We start from the raw sequence: 13283 nt of genomic DNA, 5'->3' as shown, positions 1-13283 counted from the left end.
GTGTGTAGCTGGCTAGAACCGGCCACGTGGCTCCTGGTCTACCTAGTGGACCGAGCCTGGTAATGTGATTTTGATGTTTTAGGGCGCCATTAAATAAGAGCAGGTGCTCTTAGTATGTTAGTGGAATTTCAACTTCCTCAAAAGGAGAGTATTCCTATGGAGATTCCGCTATTTTATAGTAGTGGAACTCACGTGTCACAGTATGTGCTGCTGGAAAAGTTATCCATGAATAGAATACCTCTGTTTGCCGATGCTCATGTGCCTCTACCACAAATACAATTGTACCACCTCTTGGTGATACCCCATTTTCTATACGTTTTATAGTTATGGTTTTTCTTATGTTGACCAGGATTAGTATTGCATCCGGTTCTGTATTTTGGATGACTGTGTCTTCCACTAGGAGTTGAGCTGCTAGTCTAACTCTTTCCCTCTCATCCTCACTGTCTGACATTTTTACTGACAGAAATGTTTTTTGTTGCAGAGCAAGTTTTGAGGAAACAAAGATTAGGTGCACAATATTTTGGAACACTGTATCCTTCAACGTTGACTATACCGTAAACTAATACATAGGATTCTCATCTTACTAAGTTTCGGCGGATATTAACCTTTCACCCACTCCAGACGTCTATTGGAGTTTTTACGAGAGAAAGGGGTCTGTGTGAAAAGCACGACTGGGTTACTCTAGTATCTTGCGTTAGATTATCGCCTTACCAAACGTTGGGCGCCATGTAGTGTAGTTCCTATATTCCCAATAGGCTCTGCGCATTGGAATACCATAAACTGCAGTGTAGACATAGAGCTGAGGTCATCTAGGTCTCTACTGACTATGTTAGACTTAATTAGTTTTTGCCAGCTAGCTCAGAGGTCACTAGAAACCTTCTCGAATGAATAGGGAGGGGTTAACTTCCCTGATTTAGACAAGAAGGGATTAGCTTCTGATAACCATATAACATGACAACTTTGCTCCCCCAGAATAAGGAGTGTATCTCCAGAGTCGTGTGAAAACAATAGACAGCTATTTCACTCAGTCAATCGTGCATGCTTAGTTCCACCGGAGTGCAGAGAAATAGAAAGACGGGCGTTTTCAATAAAAGGTGTTATTTTATTGAGCAGTCTTCTTTCTCATGCAAGAGAAATGAATTGCCACAATTGCAATACTTATTATGAAGTAAAGTGCGAACAGTAAAAGGAGTATTATGAAATAATACTGTAAAAGCATTGATATGGTTTCTTAGCCATATGATACTTTAAAACGGATAAAATATTTACATACATAAAAACATTGACTAACGAACTCAACTGGTGCTTCTAAGATACGCCTACCCCTGTGTACCTGACCTAAGCCTAATACGTGGGAAGGAGTAAGTAAGTTGCAGTGTTAAGTTAAGTTGTTTTTTTTTGCCAAGAATCTGAATCAAGAATTCTCTCTAAGGTTTGAATCAGCTCCGTACCTTGGTTATAGAATGAAGGAGGTCTTGTATCTCGTTTCTCAGGACTCGATCTCCCAGTAATCCGCAAGGGTGACTGGAAACACCGGAGCTGGAATTCTCGGCGTGAGAAAGGGCAGCTTCTCCAGTGTGTCAAAGGGGAGGGGCGGCTTCCTTCGGCTCTCGCATCAGCTGGGCTTCGGATACGTAGATAGCCGCTCTGCTCCACACCACTGTGTGTTTGCTTAAGGCAAGTGTTGGTATATTTATACCTGGAAGGTGCCGTGTTTGACGTAAGGTTTGGACATAAGACGTCAATAAAAGATATCACTAAGAACTGACTGTTCCTTTAGTGCTCGCAGGAGTTCAATGACAAATCAAAACAAAGACATGGGGAATTCCCAGGTTGCTGAAGGTTTGGTGTGTCGAAAGAACTCGTTGTGCTCTCTAGGAATCTAAGGAAGTAGCCTTGCCGTATTTGGGCTGCGTGGGCTATGGCTGAATATGGGTAAGATTCGTATGCCTTCATTAGGACATGATTTATCATAACCGCATAAGGGCATGAATCAGGAATATTTGATTAGGGTCCTAGATACATTCAAAACACCCTACACTGTTTAATGTGTATCTTATTTCTCTGGCAGGCCTGGCAAAATCACTGGGGGTCCAGGTTGTGTCATACGCCGATGACACCCAATTACTGTTTTCCTGGAAGAGAAATTAAGCATTTCCAGTAGAGAAAAATAGAAACTATCTTACTATAGTTTTCCATTGGCTCTCCACCAATCAACTGAAATGCAATGCCGGGGAGACTGAGCTCCTCTTCTTTGGACTAGGAGCAGACAAAACATGGAAGACCTTTTGGTCAAAAGATGTCCCTCTACCACTTACCCATACTACATCAGTAAAAAACCTAGGAATCAAGTTTGATGGACAATTCTTTTTTTGATCAGAAGTCAATGAAGTGGTGGGAACCTGTTTTGCCTTACTACATATGCTGAAAAAGTTACTGTATCTCCTGTCTCAGATGGCAAGATAACAGATGGTCCAGGCTCTGAATAAATCAAGACTGGATATACTGTAATTCACTGTATCCGGACCTGTGTGACTACCTGATCGATATGCTGCAGATGGTTCAGAAGGCAGCCACTCTAACAATATTCTGTCTGCTAGTAATACTCACGTATCTTGACTTCTTAGTGATCTGCATTGGCTTCTGATCAGGAAGAGGATAATTTTCAAGATCCTACTCCTCATTCATAAAGCCTTAAATGTGACAGGCCCTGGTTACCAATGAGCAAGAATTGGGTTCTACACACCCCTAGTAATTTTACTCAGCAAACCTCTGTCTTGCCACAATTCTGCGGCTCAATAAGGCAAGGACCAGGGGCAGATCCTTTTCCTTCCTAGACCCCTGTCTATGGAATAACCTTCCCCTGGAACTTAGACACATCAAAGTTACATTTCTATTCTGGAAAAAGCTAATAACGTGGCTTTTCCCTAAAAAACAAACCTAATTTCCCTATTCCCCCTCGCTAGTCCTTTTCTACATTAGCGCCAGGACAATCCTTGGAGTAGCAGTTTGCGCTTTAGAAATATTTTCACATTGCTGCTTGTTCAGTGTTCCCAAGCAACCACTGGTGCTGGGAGATTTAGAGTTCTTGAGGCCCAGAAATATCAATTGCTCTCCTGCTGAAAGAACATTTCTCATACAGAACATCATATTCTTCACACAGTTTGTGAATATTAGGTTGACTAGTGTTTTTACCACACTTTTACACAAATAATGCTATGTCATTAGCATTTAAGTTAAGTGCTCCTTTGACTACGACACACAATTGCAAATTGATCTGAAGTATTTTACTATGTAGGTGATTTGCATGGCTTGTCCTTCAACTCTGTTTTCCCTATTTTTCCCCATTTTGCATACAATCCACCATGTCACATGGGGCTTATTTGTAGAATTCTGTGAGCAGTAACCGAGTAGTTCAAATATTTGTCATATAAATTTTCATGCGATTGTGAATTATGCACAATTTAAATGTTTGTGAATTAAGGCATTTTCCATTTGTCAGGCAAGTTCTTCTGCGCCTGTGTGACTGGAGAATAGTTGGGCAATCTTTGTGAAAATTATTTTAGCTGACAATGGCAACTCTGGCACCAGGTACTACCATGAGGTCATTGGCTAGCACCTCATCTTTATGATTTGATGTTCAATTGTTAGCCAACTCGAACAGACAAGTCTCCCTCTTGTATGGTAGATGTGGGAGTAGAATACTTAGGTCAGCTGTCTCATGTATCTTTCACAAAAAAAATATTAACTGAGTGGTGTTGTTCTTTTAAATAAAGACATGCAACTTTATGTACTGTTAAGTACCTTGTAGGCACAGGCCTACCCCTGGATCCCCAGACAATAATGGACGCACACACTGAGTGTGTGGGTGAAATATGCCAAGTTGTCTCTCCCTGTTTATTTATCTCCTCGGGCGAGCCATCCCTTAGGAATGCTAAAACTGCAACAAAGTACAGAAGAGCATGGATGGCTCTCTACATCTCTCCTTTTCTTTAGCAGCTACCAGTCACATTGATATCATTATCGAGGTAGGGCACACACAAAGTCTCTGAGCAATTGGCTGGGTGCAGGGTTAAGCTGGAGACCGTACTTCTGGCTCTGGGAGCTGGAGTTGGACCCTGCTTCGACTGGGCTGCAGGTCAAAGGCACACTCATGACACTTGAGCATGGTGAAACAGCATCCGGGGTTGCTCCTTCAGCTCTTGCAAACACTTGGCTTCTTCTGGGTGTTCGTGGGGGCAGTACACAGTCTGCCAGGGAGTCTGCTTCCTCTTCAGGGTCAGTGTCTCCACCCTGGTTGGGGCGAGGTCCGGGCACCTATTTTAACCCGAATGTTTCTGGTCACGATTCTTGTGCTGCTTTGCACAGAGACCATGATCCCCTGATGTTGATGACTATCCACACCTCAGGTTCATAGGGTGTCTGGAACTTCTACCCCAGTGCCTGTCTTTTACCACCAGATGGTTGCTCCTATACAGGGATGGGGACTTGGCACCTCGGGTAAGGCTCGCCTTCCAGTTGATGTTTTCCCTCCGGGCCTGCACAGCTGTGCTGTCCTTTCTGCGGGGTGCCAAGCTGGGACTGTCGGGATGCAGTCCTGCATGGCGCGCCTGAAAAGTTAATGGGACGGAGAGCACTGGGTGGTGCTGTACGGGGTCTGTCAGTATGTGTCTAGGAATTGGTGGAATGATCTCTCTGCATCCTCTCCTCTTTCTACTCCAATTCGCAATGCCCAGTTGAGAGTCCTCATAAAGCTTTTGACCTCTCCATTCGTCTTGGGTCATTGTGGCATGATTTTCCTGTGTAGAATTGCTTTATTGGCCTGGTACTCCTGAAATTCCCGGCCCTGGAACCGAGGTTCATTGTCTGACTTGACTTCATCTGGGAGGCCCATCAATGCAAAAGTTTTGTCAATGGCAGCTTGGACCTGCGGGAATGCAGTGGAGGAGATCACTCCAACAAAGGGAAATTTGGAGTGTGAGTCCATCAGAAACAGAATGCTGCAGCCATCGGTGAAGCTTCCGAAGTCGATGTGAACTTTGGACCAAGGTTTTTCACTGGGCCCCTCTGTGATGACTGGAGCCGGGTCCCCCCAGGTATTGTGCATGAATGGCAATTTCAGATTTTCTCCATCTGGGAACCACACCTTGCTGCATAGGCATGCTCTGGTGTTTGCCATTCCTTGGTGTCCGACATGTGTAAAGTCACCGACCTGAGCCTGCAGTTTCTTCAGGACTACAATGGCATGGCTGCACAGTATGATTCTGTGTTCACCTTCTCTGAGTTCACTGAGGACCCTCCATAGTTTCTGTCTTGCATGGTGATCTCCTGCAGTCAGGGAGTGTGCATCCCCCAAAGAGTTTTGCCATCCTCTTGCGAGCAGGGGTTTCTTGACTCTTGTTAGGTTTTCATTCACAGCCGTTGCTAATGCGATTTTCTCCAGTGTCAGTGCCTTAGGGCATGCCTCTTGGGTTATCATCCTGATAAATGCTTCTGCGTGTTCCCCCTCTGCCCATGGCTGTCGCATGTCCGTCATGATGGAGTGAAGCGACAGGTAGTCGGCCTATTGTTGGCCCCAGGGCAAAACCTGACCTTGAACTGGAATGCTTGTAGCTGTACCACCCCCTGTTCTATCATGGGGGAGTCAAACTTGATGTTCCTGCAAACAAGGGAATCAGCGGCTTGTGGTCTGTCATCACCCAAAACTTGTGCCCATAAAGGTAAAAATGGAAGTGCTGGCATGCTCATTTGATGGCGAGGCCTTCCCTCTCGAGGGGGGCGTATCTCGTCTTGGCGTCTGACAGGGCCCGACTGGCATATGCAAGGGGGCCCACTCTTTGCTGTTGCTCTCCTGGAGGAGAACAGCCCCCAGGCCGACTGGACTTGCATCAATGACTAGTTTGGTGCACCTCCCAGGGTGGAAATACGCCATGACTGTTTTGTCCAACAGGGCAGCCTTGATGGCCTGGAATTCTGCATTTGCTCTCGGGGTCCACTCCCAGGCTACACTGCTGCGTGTGATGGCTCTGAGCCGTTCTGACAGGGAGGACAGGTTTGGTATAAACCAGTCACAGTACGTCGCCATCCCTAAGAATCTGTGGACCTCCGTCGATGTGGTGAGAGTTGGGGCTGTTTGGGTGGCTGTAGCTTTCTTCAGATCTACCTTTAGCCCTTCCCTCAAGAAGATGTACCAGAAGAAGTCGACCGATTCTGATAGAAACATAATTTTGCCTTTTGTAGGGTCAGGCAACTGGTCATTAACCACTGGAGAGTGTCTCACAGGTGTGTGTGTGTGATGCTCTTCCAGAGCATTTGAGGACACTAAGATGTCGTCCCTGAGGTTGATGACTCCATGCAGACCAGATAAAATCTCTCGGATGGCATTCTGTAATACCTCAGTGGCCGATCAGTTGGGGTGCGAGCTCCAACTGATCATATTCAGCATTTAGGTTGAGCTTGAAGAACCACTTCACCCCGTTGAGGTCAGCCATGATGTCATCAAGGTGTGCGTTAGCTGTCGTTCCCTCTTTACAGCCTGATTGGGGAGGCACCTGTCGACACACAACCGGATGGCCTCGGAAAGGCTTGGGCTTCGGCGCAATGACTATAGGCGACACCCACATGGTGGGGCCGGATAAATGCTTGATGATGCCCAGCTCTTCGAGTTTTCTCAACTCTCCTTCCACCTGCAGACACAAGTCGAAGAGTGATCTCCTGTGTCTCAATGCCGTTGGCCTTATTGAGGAGTTGATGTGAAGTTTGAACTGCTTGCCCTTGAGTTTGGCCAGTTTTGCAATGTGTTAGGGGTTCATATTGCTCTGAGTCTATGACATTTACTGATGCCCCAGTGTCAATCAGTGATTGTATAGTGGAGCTGTCCACTTGAATGGCGCACATGGGCAGTGGTTGCCATCGCTTTTCTGCATGGCCTGCGAAGGGTATGATAAACACGTTGTCATCTCCCTCCGTGTCTAACCCAGCCCTGGGTGGTGTATCTTCTCCTTGGGTGAGGTGATCGTCAATCAAGAGCTGTCTGATCTGGGGTGTGAGACCGCGGGGTCGTGAGAAGGCCGATTGTGACTTTCCGCTCCTGCACACAATTAGGAAGTGATTCTGGTTTCCAAGCAGGGAGCAGACCTTTCCTTTTGCCTAGCAAGGACACGTTGAAGGGTGTTTGGCTCCACAGTTCCTACTGGGCTCTTATTTCTTCCCTTTGATCCGGAAGTGTGCACATGCTCGCTAACCGCCTCATTCGGGCATAGAACATGTTGATTGACTCCGTGTCAGATTGTTTGGCCAGCCACAACTTGAAACGTTCAAAGTTTGGGTTAAGTTGGGGGTCGAATTGTTGGTCTAGAGCGGCCACAGCAGCCTTGAAGTTGTTGTCATCCCCTGTGTCTGGAAGTGTATGGAAGAGGTTGAAGAGTTCTCCACCCCTATAGTGCATGAGCAGCGATTGCTTGACTGCCCTGTCTGTCTCCCTTGTGCACCTAAAGCAGTGGTTGAGGTGCCCTATCCAGGACATCCAGTGGGGGGTGGCCATTGCGGGGTCCACAAGCCCGCTGAATGGAGAAAGCGGTGTCACCGCAGCATAGCTGTGATGTTGGGGGTGGTGTGGCGGCACCTGCTTGTGGGCCATCTGCACCTGCTTGAGGTGGCTTGCACATGGCAGCTGACTATTGCGTGATGGTCTGCTTTCCTTCCTTTTGTGCTTGGCCTGTCCGGACTTTCTGAATTTTGTACAGCCCGTCCAGGCGCGTCTACTTCCGCAGGGCTTCGTGAAAGATCGCCTTTTTTTCGGAGGGTGCTTGACACTGGTGGGCATTGCTAAGATGAGTGGTAGCTCTCTGGTACCCAGATTCCTAGATATATGGCAGACACCTCTCTTATGTGGCTGTCTCTGTGAGTTATAAGGGATTGTGATAACTTTTTTTTGTTTGTTTCTTCACTTGCTTTGCAAATGCTGTACGAGGCTGGCACCTTCCTGTTTGCTGTCACTCTGTGCTATTTATGTGGCAGCGCTTGACTGCAGGCAGTCTCCCTTCCTAGGGCCATGTGGGGCCCAGCGCGCTCACCACCTGTGCCAGCAAAGATTTTCAGTGCTGTTGTGCCTTGCTCTATAGGCCTCTCGCGGCCTGCTCTGCGCACGCGGCAGGGAGGGTAGAGCCAGTGCTCGCCAACAAAGCACCAGCAGCGCGGTGCTCGACCGCTGGCGTTGAGAAAACTGCAGGCGGTCCCAGCAGGGGGCAGCATGCGACACGGTCCTTGCAACAGGCAGGGACTCAGGGCAGTTGAGGTAACATGAACACGGCGGCTGGTGAGGAAGCGTCCCACCGTACAGCATTACAGGCCTGTGGGGGGTGCAGAAGCAGGTGAGCCGGTGAGGTGCAGGTTCGTTACCGGCCTTGCCATTGGAGAGGGTGCACCTCATGGGCACAGGCCTACCCCTGGATCCACAGACAATATTAAACATACACACTGAGTGAGGTAGTGTGAGTGAAAGACCCCGAGTGTGTCTCTCCCTGTTTAGTTATCTCCTTGGGTGAGCCCGCTCTGAGGAGTGCTATAACTGGCAACAAAGTATAGAAAAGCTTGGAGGGCTCTACATTAAGGAGGCGCAGAGTCGGATTGGTAACGGGGGCATTCGGGCAATGCCCGAGGGGCCGGGTCCAAGTTCCAGCTGAGGGTTGCTTTTGAGCAGCCTGGGGGCCGATTTGAGCGGTGTCTCTGTTGTTCGACTATCCCGCCAGCGGCCCAGTGGGTGTCTGAGTGGCCTTTCTGGAGGGAGATGGGCGCTCATTACCTCCCGAATAGCAGCAACAGGTAGCGGTGTCACCCCTTTTCTCTCGCCGGGCCTACCATTAATGTAGGCATACTGAGCGGGGCAGGGGTCCTGAGCAGAAGTGGCCTCACTTGTTTAGAGGTGTGTTTCACTAGTGTAAACTGATGCGCGCATTCCTCCCCCCCCCCCCCCCCTTTTGATGTAAAATTACGCTGAAGCAGTGATTTGAGGGAAGGCATTATGCTAATGTGGGCCGATTTTTTCATGCGTGCCAGGGACGATTTTTAATCCCAATCCAACCCTCAGGACGCGCAATTGATGACGGACATTTCCTGTGCGCTGATAAACACACTTATGCAGAGAGACACACTGGCCTCTCGCGGAGAGATGTGGACTGTCGCAGTTCCTATTGGCTGCAATATAATGAGCACGGATACACCTGAGTCTCCCACAGGGAGTTGCATTCGTGGTGGGCAGCAAACGTCGGTCTCCGGTTATGGAAGTCATGATTCTGAAGCTCATCACAAAACCGCTTACGAGTACAGAATGAAGGAAAAGCAGATTATCCATATGTGGGCTGTCTGCCTTCTCTGTTCGTTCATGATGTAATACATTAGTCTTTCTTCAGACCCGATTGTACACTCCAATCTCATCCAAGGAAGACTGGCAAGGTCTGATTCGGAAAGATAGGTTGGTGGGATAAATATGCCTATCACTGTCTAATACATTTCAAATCACAATGAAACAGCATCATTTCCATGTTCTGGCTTTTTAACATTTTTTATATTTTTTTGCCTTTTTATATTCCTAATTCTTTACATAGAGAAACAAATCGTTTCCTTTTAAATAAAAGTGCCCATTTATTTTTTATTTCATGTACCTCCGTTTTATTTTATGTTCATAAAAATGCTTTTTTCAAGAGAAAAAATTAATTCGGTAAAATGCATCTGCCCTTTTCTAAGTTTTAATGCCTTTAAGTAATACCTAGACTCACATATCCTTTAATGAGCAATTCATGTTTAACTTCGTGTACCACAGTGTTCTTTCACTCGAGGAAAATATATATATTTTTCCGATTTAATTTTAGCCCTTGGAAATTGCAAGGCACTTTTCCAAGTTTAAGTACCTTTCAAAACCAACACATTGCACTGTAGGCGCGGTAACCTATGAGCTTTCCCGAAGTCGATCCTTCTCCCTTCGTTCTCTTTTGATCAGCAAATGTATAATACAAATCATTAAGTTTCCTTATGATCTCATCGAGGTCGATTTCCACAGCAGTTGGTAAACTGACAGAATGACCTGTTTGTAACGTAAGTAAACTGTTTGTTTGTTACATGGTCATTGGCAGACCTTGAATGTACTAACTTACGAATCCAGGTATGCAGACATTAGATGATATCACTCCCCTCGCCTTCTTCTCTATGGCAATGTGGTAAGTGTCAACTGAGACAAACAGTGGGACTTTTGCTTTCTGGTAACTGGTTTCTGTTGCAGCTATAAGAAACCGAACACTAAAGACAGTGGCGTAATGAAACTGGAGGGGGCCCCCCTGCGAAACACATGGAGGGGGCCCCCTCCCCGGCGACCCGGCCCACCTCCTACAACTTTGCCCTACCGCCCAAACTTCTGTCATATTTTGATTTGAAACCTCCAACATTTTAATGAAATGCCTCTATATTCTCTTTCTCAAAGTTTCTAATGAGAACGAGGGAAACCCTTTTAACATATAAGCTACGCCATTTGTAACAATAATGTCGAAAGCAGATTATTTAACTGAGGAAGCAATCAGAACAATGCCAAGGAGCGATCCTATTGTCTCAGGAGCTGCAGCAATAAGAACAATGCCAAGAAGTGATCCTATTGTCTCAGGAATGGCAGCAATCAAAACAATGCCAAAGAGCAGTCCTATTGTCACATGAACTGCCTATGGCTGAAAAATAACTACGAAGGGTCTGAATTAGAATTGATATTAATGGACAATATCATGAAACTTTGAAAGACAAACCCAAACCTGCAATTCCATCAAAACTCAACTGACAATTAGTGGTGGGTGGTGACATTTGAAAGAGGTGTAGCATAAACGAAAAAGTAAAGGGGGGTTTGCAGGATTCTCCCCCTGAGAGAATTTTGAAAAAAGAGTCGGTAAATGGTGCATTTTCAAGCAAATGTGAGAATCAAGAAGGTTAATAAAGCAATTGTGAAAGTGGAGTTATTACATTAATAAAGGGATGTCATATAACAACAACATGGTAGCTGCTTATTCAGTATAACGACAGAGCTTCATAACAGACTTCAAGATACAATGCTGAGAACCTCACTGATTTTAAATTTAAATTGTAAACAACTAAACAAACAACTAAACAGGTCCCAAACTAGCAGCATTCAAGAAGAAATGTTATGATTAATGTATTGTTCACTTTCTGTAGACAAAATCTAGAGAAGTAGTCACTCTGCACTTCAAAAAGTGTTAATGTTTATATAACAGGAACACAATCCGAGAGTATTTGTGGCTGGCTTTACATGAGCGTGCCAGTCAGTACACACAGAGGACACAATCGGTATCAGTCAGTGTCCTCTCTCCAGTTCTCATACACACAGAGTCAAGCACTGACTGACGCGCTCATGTAAAGCCAGCCGCGCTAATACTTTTGTGTCGCATTCCCGCTATATAAACATTAACACTTTTTGAAGCACTTCAAAGAGTGTGTTAACAAAAAAGTATGTTGTTCGTTTCATCATGGACTTTGCGAACTCACGAACAGTGTTAACAGTGAGTTTGCAACGTCCATGATGGAACGAACTACAGTAGGACTCACTGAAAAGAACTACATACTTTTTTTGTTAGGCACAGGGAGATTAATAATTTTCCCCAATCCCCAGTATCACATAATGTTAAGCCAACGACGCCACGCCGACCTGCTCAAACCACACATCACCAATATTGAAAAAAAGCGAATGAAAGTTGTATTAAAACAATCTGTTCAAGAATCATTTAATGCCATCAGGACAAGACTCTACAGAAAAGAGCTGGTGTTATCAGGGGGCCCCATGAAAGTCTGGGGCCCTGAGCTGGAGCCCACTTTGCCCATGCCTCAAAAAGTCTCTAGATGGCACCCCCCCCCATTTCCTCCTTTTCCATGAACTCCCTCACTACCACTCACCAACAATGCACCTCATCTCTCTATAGCACCATTCTGACAAACATTTAATTTTTTTATAGCGCTACTCATAGTTTACTCACACTCAGTTCTGTGATGTGAATGGTACACGTTCTTTGTAGTAGGCACATTAACCTTCTGCACTTTGTGGGTGGTAGGAGTACCCATATGAGTGCACGGTGAGTGATGCAACAGTGTGAGAGTCGGGTAAGAGGAGTGACTGCAGGGTGAGTGAGGTGACCACATGAATTTGGGTGCAGGTGTAAGTGTAGAGTGGGACGGAAGAATGCATGGTTAGTGATGGACTTGTTTAAGTGAGATTGCAGATTAAGCAGTGAGGGGGACAGAAGAGCATAGTGTGACATAAGTGCAGGGTGAGTAGTGTGCTTGTGTGACTGCAGGGTGAGGTACAGGGTGAACAGCAAAAATGTATTGTGATCACTGTGAGTGCAGGGTGAGCAGGTGAATGATGGGAGTACATGGTGATCCGTGTGAGTGCATTGTGACTGCTGTGAGTGCAGGGTGAGCGCAAAAGTGAAGGGCGAGAATGAGGAGTGAGTTGTCTTAATCCAGAGTGCCTACCCAAACACTTGAAGTAACTCAGCATGTTATTGACAGCGGCGTAGGGTTTTTAGATATAAATTAAACTACTGCTATTATGGCGCTACTCAGGGATCGAGGATGGAAGAAATAAATAACGTGCTGATTCTGCAACAAACTTCCAGTCTTATGATTAGGGTTGCCAGCTCATTATTTTGATGTCCCAGAATTGACAAAAATAAGCATCACCTAAAGCCGTATTTTCAGCACTGACCTTTGCATACTTCGAACAACAAATATAAATAGAAAGCACTTTTGTGTTCTAGCGCTGCCTGAATGATCCTTGACTGATAATTAAAGTCAACAAAGATAGAAAAGTCACATTGCAAATCAATACATACTTTATTTATAACCCTATTTGGTGTCAACACTTTAAACAACATATTTCTGGCATTTTTATTTTGGCAACCATACTTTATATTCCTTTTCATGAAATGCATTCTTACACTACAGCAGTAAATGTACATTTCAAGTGTAAGGAATAGGCGGCCCAGGGGGTACTGGCACCAGAAAAGAACTAAGCCTTGGTAACTAGTTTACAAAGGTATGTAAATATGCAAATGGCCTCTGGCCTGAAGGCAGTTGCCTTCAACCCCCTTGCGGTTGGGCCTGGAAGCTCAGGTCACCTGCACCCACCGCACTCATTTAAAAAAAAAATATTCGAATTTCAGCATCTAGGAACATTTAGCTACATTGCTGAATAATGGCTCTGTTTCTAAAGATAGACTTATCCCAAATATCTG

The sequence above is a fragment of the Lissotriton vulgaris genome, chromosome 3_1, assembly GCF_964263255.1.
Source record: "Lissotriton vulgaris chromosome 3_1, aLisVul1.2, whole genome shotgun sequence".
Taxonomy (NCBI): Eukaryota; Metazoa; Chordata; class Amphibia; order Caudata; family Salamandridae; genus Lissotriton; species Lissotriton vulgaris.
Note: the sequence above shows the minus strand (reverse complement) of the source record.